The following is a 13,415-nucleotide window of genomic DNA, read 5'->3' as shown; positions in this document are numbered from 1 at the left end:
TCTGTGGAAGAAATTTCTTCGGTTCAGTAGAAAAGGCAAATTGAGTCCGAGGTTTATTGGGCCGTATGAGATTACCGAGCGTATTGGGCCGGTAGCATATAGATTGTTATTGCCACCAGAGTTAGAAAAGATTCATGATGTGTTTCTCGTATCGATGCTTCGACGATACAGACCTGATCCGTCGCATGTGATTTCTCCTTCTGAGATTGAAATTCAGTCTAATATGACTTACGAAGAAAAGCAGATCCGTATCTTAGCTCATGAGGTTAATGAACTGCGAAATAAGAAAATTCTGTTAGTAAAAGTGATGTGGCATCGACACGGTATTGAAGAGGCCACGTGAGAGCCTGAAGATGCAATGAGACTACAATATCCGAATCTGTTTAACGGTAAGATTTTCGAGGACGAAAGTCCCTAAGGGGGAGAATTGTAACAGTCCAGTTTTGGCCCTAGTTGGAACACTAGTTTCGAGACCACATATTCGAGTCAGAAAAATAGTTAAATATTATTTTCTATGCTTATGATGTGTGAATTAGCATATGTGAACGTTTTGCCTGAAAATTCGATTGTTTGTGTGCTTAATTTTGAAAAAAAGACTTAATCACGTAAAATGTCAAAGTTGCCTGCTATTTATAAAAGTGCTTATTTGATTTGTCTTTGTTAATGAGAGGTCCTTATGTGGATATTAAGTCATTCACATGGAAGAGGTCCTTATGTGGATATTAAGCCATTCACATGGATGATGGACATTTATGGCATTAATATATATGAATTAATAATGGTTTATAAAAGGGTAATTTGGTAAATGGTTTATTAAACATATATTAATAAAACAAAACATAATTTTGGTCACATTATTATCCATTTTGCTGAATTCACAAAGAAAGAAGAAGTCATATTCTTGTTTTAGGGTTTCAGCACTTTCAACTTGAATTAGGTATGTGATTTGATCTGTTTTTGATAATTTTTACGTTTTTGTAATCGTTGCTTTTTATACTATCAAGCTCATGTCTCAATTTCTAATTTTTTTATGATTTTGAAATGTGCCATGGATGAATTCATGAGCTTTATGTTATTATATGATGAAATATGAAAGTTTGATGTTGGGTTTATATGTTTTGTCTTTGGATTTTTTTATGATTTTGAGTAAAATGGGATAAATTCTAAAATTTGTAAATTGAGGGACTAAAATGTGAAATAAATGGAATGTGTGGACTTGTATGAGTGCTATGAATATTCGGCCAAGTATGAGTATATGCAAATTATGTGTATTTTGTGATTTTGTGAATTAGGGACAAAAGTGTAAAAATATGAAAATGCAAGGGCTAGTTTGCAAATTGCCCTAAATTTGTGTTTATTGATTGTTTTGAATGAAAGTGTGATTAAATGAGTTAAATTTGAATTTGAAATAGATCGGGAACTAAAGAATACAGAATTAGATCCGGGAAAGTCGAAAGTCATCGAGTAATCGATTTCATCTATCTGAATCCCTACGAGGTAAGTCTATATACAAGTAAATGTGATTTGAATTGGAATATTAATGTTTATATGCTATTGAACATTGATGAATGGCAATATGAGTTGAATACGAGAAAATCCGAGAAAGTTTCGATAATGTGACGACATCAGAAAAGCCCCGTACGAACCATAGGAATAGTTAGGATACATATGTCATGACATAGGATCCGATATGTGTTTCCGTGTAAGACAACATTTGGGACGTTGGCATCGACTTATGTTTTACGTGTAAGACCATGTCTGGGACATCGGCATCATATCTGATTTCGTGTAAAACCCTATCTGGGATAGTGGCATCGATGTTTGGTTACATGTAAGACCATGTCTAGGACGTTGGCATTGTCTATGTTCTCTAAGCTATCTACGTATCCTTACGTTTCCGAACAGTTCAAACGGGCATTTTGAGAAAATGAATAATTTGGTGAAATCATATCAGATTCAGTTATGTTTACTTTGTATAGCCTAATTGAGAATGAAAGGTAAGTATTTGAATATGAGATTTGTGTTAGCATTGGTATACAAAGTATAAATGATTTGATAATACTTATTTGCTTTGAATGATATGTTTATTTGCATATGGATTACTAAGCTTTTGGAAGCTTACTTTGTGTGTGTTTTCATTGTTTTATAGATATCGAAGCTATTGTGAGCTCGGAGATCGTCGAGGATCGTCACCACACTATCAAACCTTATTTTGGTACTTTGAAAATGTATATATTAAAGTTTGGCATGTATAGGCTAGAAGTTGCGGAATTATGTTTTGTGATGTACATATTTAGCCATGTTTTGTGTTAGAACTTATAGTTTTATAATGGTATATGATATGTGATGCTAATGTGAAATTATGATATGTTTTGGTTGGCCAAAAGAAATGGTCAATGTTGAGAAGTTTTGGTAAATTTTGAGCATTTGATTGAATGATGTATTGATCATATGTTTAGGTATGATTTTAGTTTAAGTTTTTTTATGAATTGATTGATGAATTGAGATTTGAAATGATTGATATTGTTATAATTGGCTGAAATGGTTGTGCATATATGTTTTGTTTGGTGTTTGTAGGTTGACCCAAATTGGGGTGGCAAATTGGCTAATCAAATGGTCTATTTTTGTCCACACGGGTAGCGACACGGGCGTGTGTCTCAGCCGTGTGCGACACATGGCTATGTGGCACGGTCGTGTGTCCCATGGGGTACCCTACAATTGTAAGTCAGGTTCGAGCATGGCCAAGGCACATGGGCGTGTGGCTAGCCGTGTGGCTCAAGTCAGACTCGATTACGGCCAAGGCATACGGGCATGTCTTGTGGCCGTGTGAACAAGTCAGTATTTATGCCCTGTTTTGACACGGTCTAGACACACGGACGTGTCTAAAGCCGTATAAGGCACACGGCTTGATTACATGGGTGTGTGACCTGTACTTGTTTGAAAAATTTTTAAGTTTTGGGAAAATTTTATATGTCTTCGGTTTAGTCCCGACTCTTTTCTGATGCATGTTTTAGGTCTTGAAGACCTTTATAAGGGACTCTATATTGATGTTGATCTCTGATGATTTGATGTTTATGAAATGAAAGTTAAAGGTTCCGATTCATCTGGTAATGGCTTTAACCCTAGTCCGGCGACGGATACAGGTTAGGGGTGTTACAACCGAAGTGTACTGACAGACGACCATTGTGTGCCTTATTCAAAATCTTACGAATCAACTCGGTATCCTTAGGAACATAAATCCTATCGCAGAACATCAAGAAACCATCAGAATCAACCCGAAAATCAAATTCAGAACCCAACTCACACAGAGTTTTCTTGGCTTGCAATTCATTGTGATTACTCTGACCTTCACAAATTTCTTGAGGACACATAGGCCTAGCTCTCAACTCCGTTATGACAGCACCATCATCTGATAAAGTTAACCGAGCATCTATGTCTCTCAAAGCAAACAAAGATATTTTACTTAGGGCATCGACATCCACATTTGCCTTTCCCGTTGCCTCAGATTTAAATCCTTTTGACTCATCATGTATTTTGAACTCTTGTGGTCGGTGAATATTTGGAAAGTCTCACCATACAAATGGTGTCTCCAAATCTTTAATGCAAGCACAATGTGTGACTAACTCTAAATCATGTGTCGGGTAATTTTTCTCATGCGGTATAAGTTGTCTAGATGCATAAGCTATCACTTTTCCTTCTTGTATAAGCACACATCCCAAACCATTCAAGGTGCATCACTAAAGATCACGAATTCCTTTCCTGGCCCAGGTTGAACAAACACTGGAGCTTCAGTCAACAATGCTTTCAGTTTCTCAAAAATCTATTGGCACTTCTCTGTCCATTCGAACTTAACATCCTTTTGTAACAACCTCGTTATTGGAGTGGCAATCATCAAAAATCCTTTAACAAACCGTCTGTAATAGCTGATCAAGCCTAAAAAGCTTCTAACCTCTATCACATTCCTCGGCAGTTTCCAGTCAACGATGGCTAAAATCTTACTCGGGTTAACTCTAATATCATCTCTCGAAATAATGTGTCCTAAAAACCCGACTTCACGAAGTCAAAATTCACTTTTATTGAACTTGGAATACAACTGTTTGTTCCTCAAGGTCTGCAAAATGGTTCTCAAGTGCTCGGCATGCTCTGCCTCATCTCTTGAATAAATTAGAATGCCATCGATGAACACTACAGCAAACTTGTCCAAATATGGCCAAAATATTAAGTTCATTAAATCCATAAACATGGCAGGAGCATTTCTTAACCCAAATGGCATAATGAGAAATTCGTAGTGGCCATACCTCGTTCTAAAGGCAATCTTAGGCACATCTGACTCTTTAACTGCAATTGATAGTAGCTGGACCTCAGGTCTACTTTGAAAATATCGTGGCTCCCTTCAATTGATCAAATAGACCATCAATCCTTGGCAAAGGATACTTCTTCTTTATTGTCACCTTGTTGAGTTGTCGATAATCTATACACTGCCTCATCGAACCATCCTTCTTTTTCACAAATAGTACAAGAGCGCCCTAAAATGAAAAGCTCGGCTGCCCAAAACCATTGTAAGTCAACTCCTGTAACTGAACTTTCAACTCCTTCAATTCCATTGGGGCCATCCTATATGGAGCAATCAAAATAGGCATAGTACCGGGAGTTAAATCAATGCCAAATTTTACTTCCCTAACAAAAGGTAACTTAGGCAATTCCTCCGAGAACACATCTGGATACTCACTTACTACCGGTACAGATTCTTTAATTCAAACTCTTTCATGTTCAATACAAAGGCAAGGTAAGCTTCATAACCCTTTCTTACACATTTCTGAGCAGACATGGAAGAAATCACTGCAGGCATACATTTAATTCATCTAATTCAACCCGAAGAACATTACCATTCTCACATTTCAGTTTAATAAACTTTCTTTCACAATTCACTATCACATCATTAGCGGTCAACCAATCCATACCAAGAATTACATCAAATTCATCAAATGGTAATAGCAAATGATTAGCCGGGAAATAATGACCCCTAATAAACAAAGTACAATTCTTACACACCTTATCCACTGACACATACTTGCCTAACGGGTTTGACACTTTTATTAGAATTCAGTAGATTCAACAAGTAAGTTCATATCAGACACCAATTTCATGCAAACATATGAATGGGTAGACCCCGGATCAATCAAAGCAACAATAGTAGTATCATAGATAGAAAATGTACCCATGATCACATCAGGAGATGAAGCCTCTTCACGAGCGTGAATGGTGTAGGTCCTCACAGGTGCCCTGCCTTTGGGTCTCACAGTAGACTCCTTAGGTGCACCCTTACTATTTGTCCCACTACCCGAGTTTCTCTGAGGTCTTCCCTTATTAGCAGTGCTATCTGGTTTTGTTCCTTGAAAATTTCTTCTCTCCATCCTCTCGGGACATTCCCTAACAAAGTGATCAAGGGAACTACACTTAAAACTAGTTATATAGCCCCCTCGGCACTCGCTGGGGTGATGTCTTCAACACTGGGAACATCCTAGTCGATCGGGTCGAGCATTCCCAACACTAGTAATTGAGGTAGTTTGAGCTTTCGAAAATGAGTACTGTTTACCCCTATTCTTTCTCAAATACCCAGTAGAGGCATTCGGTCGAGTAGTACTCTCTCGACTTCTTAGATTAAGACTGAAAAGACTTGCTCAGTTGCCTCTTCTTTAAGTCTCGAGACACCAAATCAGCTTTCGCTTTTCTTTGGCTAATTCTTCAGCCTTGCATGCTCTTTTGACTAAGACTACAAACTCCTTCAACTTGAGGATGCCAACCAACAACCGGATGTCTTCATTCAACCCATCCTTAAACCTTTTACACATGATAGCTTTAGTAAACATACACTCTCGAGCATATTTTCTAAGCCTTACAAATTTACGCTCATACTCGGTAACTATCATTTTCAACTGCTTTAGCTCAAGGAACTCTTTCCTCTTTTGATCCCATAAACCTTTGAATGATGTACTTCTTGCGAAATTCCTCTGGAAAAACTTCCAAGTCACTTTCTCCCTCTGCACAACCGACACGAGAGTGTTCCACCACTGGTAGGCCGAATCTCCCAAAAGCGATACCATGCACTTCATGCACTCTTTCGATGTGCACGACAACTCATCAAAGACCCGGATGGTGTTCTCGAGCTAAAACTCTACTCTTTCTGGATTATTATCTATGTTAGCTCGAAAATCATCGGCTCATTGCTTTCTAATCCGGTCAACCAGAGGCCTTTCCCTTCTCACCATCTCAACAACTTGGGGAGCTACAAGGGTAGGCTGAGAAATAGATGGGTGTGGGGAAGGTTGAACACCCGGGTTTGTCCGAACAAACTCGGTGTACCAATTATTCATAATGTGGAGAAAGGCTTCTCTGCCTCCTTCTCCTCTACTAACTGTCTCAGGTCTACTATCTGATGGCACTTCTCTTGTAGCGGGAGTAGGCGCATTGCTTTCTACATCATCAGCAACTGCTCGTTCAGGATCCATTTACTATATAAAACACAATTTAAATTGTCAGAAGCTGTCACACTATTATACGTATGGCATGTATAGCTAGACTTCTACACTCGCTAAGTAGTCCTAGAACAAACTAAACCATAGCTCTGATACCAATAAATGTAACACCCCTTACCTGTGTCCAACGCTGGGATAGGATACAGGGTATTACTGGACTTGAGCATACACTACTATGTAAAACCGGGCCATAAAATTTCGTTCAAATTTAAAATTTATTCAAGAACATGCATGTCGTCCCTTATATAGGCCTACGAGGCCCAAAACATACATCGGGGCAGTTCGAGACTAAACCATGAACTTTAGAAAAAATTTCATAAAACAGGGTCACACGCCCGATTGGACACAAGGACACACCTGTGTGCCCTTGACACACCCGTGTCCCTAGGCCGTGTAACTCTCTGTTTATGATGTCAGCATCAATTAAGGGTCATACGGCCAAGTCACACGCCCGTGTACTAGGCCGTGTGGAAAATTTAATATTTGCATTTAAGGTGTACACTTCACATGGCCTGGGCACACGCCTATGTCCTAAGGCCGTGTCCTCCACACGGTTGAGACAACGGTCGTGTCTCTACCAGTGTGTTTACTACCATGCATACTGACTTGTGTGAAATTAGGGTGCAAAGGCCACACGACCAGACTACACGCCTATCGAGCTGACTGTGTGTCACACACGGTCCAGAACACGCCCGTGTGGACAAACTTTGAGGCTAATTTTCAAGCCTTCTTGTCACCCACAACAACACAAACACACTTGCATGCCAATGGTGATAAATTAGGCAATGGTTGGGTTACTTAGACCTCCAAACTTTATGTCATGCATGACATTCACATATCAAAGTATACATGTTTAAAACTCCCTACTTGTCAAGTTCAATCATTTCATTTATTTACCTTCGTTCATATTATGACTATGCTAATTAGTAGCATTTATCTATCAAGCATGAATTCCACCTTTTATCATTCATTGTTAGCAACCGATTTAGCACACACCACACTAATAATAACACATCCCACACATGTATCAATATTTAGGGATTTCAACTCAATAATCAAAATGAGCCATGTTTCATGGTCATATACAAAATGGAATAATATACCAAAACGAGCCATCACTTTGGCTAACAAATATGACACATATAACTAAATGCTAAGTCTCCTATACATGCCATACTTAAAAGCATTAAACTAAATATACCCCAAAGGATTTGTTGATAGTGTGACTCGAGCTCTGACTTCGACGATCCCCGAGCTAGCTTGGCGATGCTAAAAGAAAAGGGAAAAGAGATAAGGGTAAGCACAAAGCTTAGTAGGTTGCATGTAAATAATAAACAACATAAGTCAAGAGAATCATTGGTTAAGCATGTTATCAATTATCACCACACTATCATATTGCACACATGAACATAGTTAAAATAGACATTAAATGTCATTAAACATCATGTTTATCTTACTCCTTTCTACTAATGCTAAACTTCCTATCATGAATTGAGTTTAATACTCATGTGATTTACGTACATACCTGTACCATAAATTCTTACTCATATAACTCTACTTCTTAACCCAAAATCTTGAATGGCCTGTTGAACCACCCGGAATACTAAAGGACACTCAGATTATCATACACCAAATAAAGTACCAATGCCATGTCCCCGACATGGCCTTACATGAATCCACATATCATCGCCGATGCCATGTCCCTGACATGGTCTTACACTGGCACATATATCATCACTGATGCCATGTCCCAGACATGGTCTTACACTGGCACATATATCATCGTCGATGCCGTGTCCCATACATGGCCTTACATTGGCACATATATCATTACCGATGCCATGTCCCAAACATGGTCTTACACTGGCACATACATTATCACAGATGCCGTGTCCCATACATGGTCTTACACTGGCAAATTTATCATCGCCGATGCCATGTCCCAGACATGGTCTTACACTGGCACATACATTATCACCGAAGCCATGTCCCAGACATGGTCTTACATAGGCACATATCTCAAATTCCAATGCCATGTCCCAGACATGGTCTTACACGGAATCTCATTTAGCACAGTGTCACGACATCCAAGTTCTAAGTATTCCTTTGGGTCATCGGGGCTTCCGAGATATGAGGCTATCACTAAACTTCCATTAGATCATCACAAGTCAATTTCATTAAAGTATACATACATGTATCATATAATGTCAAATATTAAATACATAACCTTGGTGTTAACTTACCTCGGTGCAAATTATGACAATTTGCGATTTAGTCCACAACCTTGCCTTTTCCTCGGTCAAGGTCTATCTCTCGTCCCTCTTGATCTATAATAGCACATTTAGCTCATTTAATACACACAGTATTCAATTCAGTCCAAAAACCATGATATGGAAAATTTACAATTTTGCCCTTAAAATTTCACAAAATTTTGAAATTGCCCCTAGGCTCGTAAAATGAAAAGTATCTCATTTTCTCATTACCCAAGCCTAGCTGAATCATTTATTCTAATATGCCATCCCAAAATTTTAATTCATTCATACATTTACACATAGTCTTACAAGTTTTACAATTAGGTCCTTTTTATCAATTTCACCAAAAACCACTTAGTAAAAGTTGTTTATAACACATCAAACCTTCATCTTATTCCATTAGACATCAAAACACAAGCATGCCATTCATGGGTATATTTTTGGACATGAACCCTAGCTCAAATTAAGGGTATAAATAGCTAAATCGAGCTACGAGAATTTCAAAAATACGAAGAACATTAAAAACGAGGCTAGGATGCACTTACTTTGAGCTTGAAAGATTAAAGAAACCCTAGCTATGGCTCCTTATGAAATTCGGCCAAGGATGGAGAAAATGGACTCAATTTTTGACTAATTTTCCCTTTTAATTCTTTTAAATACCAATAGACTAAAATGCCGTTCTATTAAAACTTTGTATATTATCCCTCCTATGTCCATTTTTGTCCATAATGACATATAATGGTTTATTTACTAAATAAGGACTTCAAATTTCAAATCCCATCACATTTAAGTCCTTAAATCAACTAGAACATATATTTTTCACTTATTGCAATTTAGTCCTAAAGATTCAATTGGAAACCTTATCGGTAAAATTTCTCATCGATATTTTCACACAGTTATTTAATCACACAGTAAACCTTAAAACTTTATCGATATAAATATTTTTACCTCAAATTTTTGGTTTCAAAACCACTTTCCATTTAGGCCCTAATTTGGGATGTTATAATAATGGTCATTATTTGTTACTTTTATCACTTTGGGAGGAAAGGTGTGGTTTTGTGTGAACACATGAGTATGAAGAGGAAGAAGATGAAGAGGGAAAATAAGGGAAGTGAAACATTGTCGTGGCAAATGGTGAGATTGATTGCCAACAGAATTGCCATGGTAATTTTAGGAAGATGGCTCAACACTTTATCCACGTCATTCTTAGCCAGCTATGTGTGTACCAGAAAAACCAACCTGAAAAGAAGAGTAGAAAATGTGTGTTGAGGTAGGACAAATCTACCTAATAAAAGAATGAGAGAAGAAATCTGCGTGAGAAAGAGACTGTTGATAGCAATCCTCTCTTTGTGTAAAGAAAAACTCTAATGGAGAATTTTAGAGAAAGAAAGAGTAGCATCTACAGAGAACAAAATACGGACATGAATAAGGAAGAGACATCTAACCTGGGTTCACGTACAAGCGGAAAGTAAAAGAGAAGCAGAAGTGTGGTGAGAAATCCTGCAATTTCTACCTTTGTTTTCCTGATTTTTGTGATTCAAACTTGCTTTAATGTTGATGAATGATTTTAATCTAGTGTTAACTTATCCACCCACGAACTAAATCTTTTTTGGGTTGGTGTTATTGAGGCAAATGTTTTATCATCTTTAATGCTCGTGAATTGAGATTTTCTATATCAATGTTTTATTCGATTTATGCTTATTTTAAATACATACATGAAAGCTCTAGACATAGTTGATTGTGTGCTGTGTTCTTAGATGTATTTTTAATTCTGAAAAGGTCAAATATACTGGATCTTGACTTGTTTGATGCAACCAAATACTTGACAAAATATTCATAGCACTCAAGACGTAGATGTTGTGAGTTGTATAGAGAAGAACGTTCATTGTAGTTTTTAATTTGAAGTTATACATTAATTCAAATTTTTAGCTTAAGATCTAGCTATTGAAAAAGGTAGGTTATAGGGTGACTCTCTAAGCAGTTGATTAGACAATATTTTCCCATGGCATTACTTTGACATGAGCATTTCACCTAAATAATTCCAACCCTATTCATTCAACAACAGAATTACTCTTGTTTTTCTCTGTAATTTGCCACTACATTTTATTTGCCATATCAATTCTTTGTTTTCTAGCATTTAATTACATTGATTCATTATACAAACATCCTATTCAATTTGAGAGTATTTCCTATTATTTAGTATAATCAATAGGATTATAATAACTTAATTTCTTACCAATTTTTGATCCCTATGGAAACGACACTTACTTATCACTTTATTACTTGAATGACGGGTACATTTGCACAATTTCATTAGTTATTTACAAGCAACAAGTTTTTGGCGCCTTTGTCGGGGATCGATAGTATTGGTGAAAAGTTGATTTGTTATTATTCTTGTTATTTTTGTTAGAATAGTTAGTTAGTATTTTATTTGATTTTTCAGGTTTGTATTAGTGCATGAGAAGTACTCAAGAGGATACAAAATATTTTATTGGTCCTGAAATTGAAAGGACATTAAAGCAAAGAAGAAAAGAGTTAAGAGAAATGGAGAGGACTATAAATGATCCAAACAGAGAAGATCAGGTACTTCGGAATGAAAGGAATGTATTCCTTGAATCATAGATGACAAAGACAAACCCATCAAAGAACATGTAATGCCTATTTTGTGTGATCTAAGTCCTAAAATTGTTAGGCCACGTATTCAAGCTCAACACTTTGAATTAAAACCAATAATGTTTCAAATGCTATAGACAGTAGGGTAGTTTAGTGGTTTAACGACTGAAGATCCCAGATTGCACTTAAGACTTTTTCTTGAAGTCTGCAACTCATTCAGGCAGTAGGGTGCTCTTGAAGATGCCCTTAGATTAAAATTATTCCCTTATTCATTGCGAGATCGTGCCAGATCATGGTTGAATGCATTACTATCAAGTATTGTGGCATCTTGGAATGAACTATGTCAGAGATTTCTGCTTAGGTACAATCCTACCCACATGAATGCCAAGCTAGGAATGACATTACATTGTTCAGGCAATCTGAAGATGAGACATTATACAAAGCCTGGGAGCGTTTCAAGGAACTAATTAGAAAATGCCCGATGCATGGTTTTCAGCATTGGACAGAAATGAAAATGTTCTACAATGGATTAAATGTTCATACGTGAATGGTGGAGGATGCATCTGTTAATGGGACATTGCTTAAAAACTCCTACAATGAAACATACGAAATTCTAGAAAGAATAGCAAATAATGATTATCAGTACCCCACCACTAGAGTTGGTACTGGTAGAAGAGTTGTTGGAGCAATGAAACTTGATGAGATTACATCTCAAGTATCATCTTTAACAAATATGATTAGAACTCTAAAAAGACCCTCTGTAGTGTAGGAGATAAAGGTTGCAGATTAGCATGTGTATACTATAAAGAAGATCATGTTTTTTATGAATGCCCATCCAATCCGGCCTCTACATATTACATGGGGAATTTTAATCGTAGAAACAGCAATCCCTACTCCAACACCTACAATCCAGGGTGGAAACAACATACAAATTTTAGCTGGAGTAATTAGGGAATGGGAAATGCCAGCACTGTTAATAGACAGAATGTGGCTGGTGTACCACTTGGATGCAGTCAACCAATCTCGCGGCAAAATGTACAACAAAGTTCATAATCTTCAACAACAGTTATGGAAGCTCTATTAAAAGAGTGTATCGCTGAGAATGATGCTATTATTCAGAGCCGACAGCTTCCTTAAGAGCTCTGGAGAATCAAGTGGGACAAATTGCCACTGCATTAAATTCCATACAACAAGGAGCATTTCCTAGTGACACAGAAAGTTCTCTATCTCAAGGAAAGGAACAATGTAAAGTCATAACACTACGGAGTGGCACTCAGCTGGCAGGAGTTGTGAATGATGCCTTTTTTGAGGAGGAAAGTTAAAAAGTTCTTGGAAGCAAAACTTTTGAACCAAAAGTCGAACAAACTACAAAAGATGGGAGTAGACAAAAGCATACATAAGCAAATTTATCTTGTAGAACCAATACAAATGCCATGGCAAGGAAACCTCAACAAATCCCTAGCGTTTCAAAAAGTTGAAACAAGATGCTCATTTCAAGAAATTTCTGGATGTCTTAAAGCAATTACACATCAACATACATTTGGTGGAAGCATTAGAACAAATGCCTAACTATGTGAAATTCACGAAAGATATCCTATCCAAGAAGAGAATGTTAAGGGAGTTCAAAATTGTTGCACTTACTGAAGGGTGCATAGAAATGCTAAAGAATAGACTACCACCAAAATTAAAAGATCCAAGAAGTTTCATTATACCCTGCTCAATTAGAAACCATTATGCAGGCAAAGCGTTATGCGGTTTAAGTGCAAGTATCAATCTAGTGCCTATGTCTGTTTTCAGAAAACTTGGGATAGGAAAGGCAAGACCTACTACAGTTACACTACAACTAGCTGCTAGATTATATGTCCATCCAGAAGGCAAAATTGAAGATGTACTAGTAAGAGTTGACAAGTTCAACTTTCCAGTAGATTTTATTATTTTGGAATGTGAAGGAGATCAAGAGGTACCTATAATATTTGGACAACCTTTCTTAGCAACTGGTAGAACATTGATTGAT

General features: G+C 37.2%; 1 non-coding gene across 1 annotated transcript; it reads right to left on the bottom strand.

Moving 5' to 3' along the window:
- Positions 1–11,787: 11,787 nt before the first annotated feature.
- Positions 11,788–11,893, bottom strand: LOC128279560 (small nucleolar RNA R71). The gene has a single exon (XR_008269762.1). It is a non-coding gene; the product is annotated as a small nucleolar RNA R71 (small nucleolar RNA).
- Between the last annotated feature and the right edge of the window lie 1,522 nt (positions 11,894–13,415).

The sequence above is a fragment of the Gossypium arboreum genome, chromosome 8, assembly GCF_025698485.1.
Source record: "Gossypium arboreum isolate Shixiya-1 chromosome 8, ASM2569848v2, whole genome shotgun sequence".
NCBI lineage: Eukaryota > Viridiplantae > Streptophyta > Magnoliopsida > Malvales > Malvaceae > Gossypium > Gossypium arboreum.
Note: the sequence above shows the minus strand (reverse complement) of the source record. Positions and strands in the feature narration are given on the sequence as shown.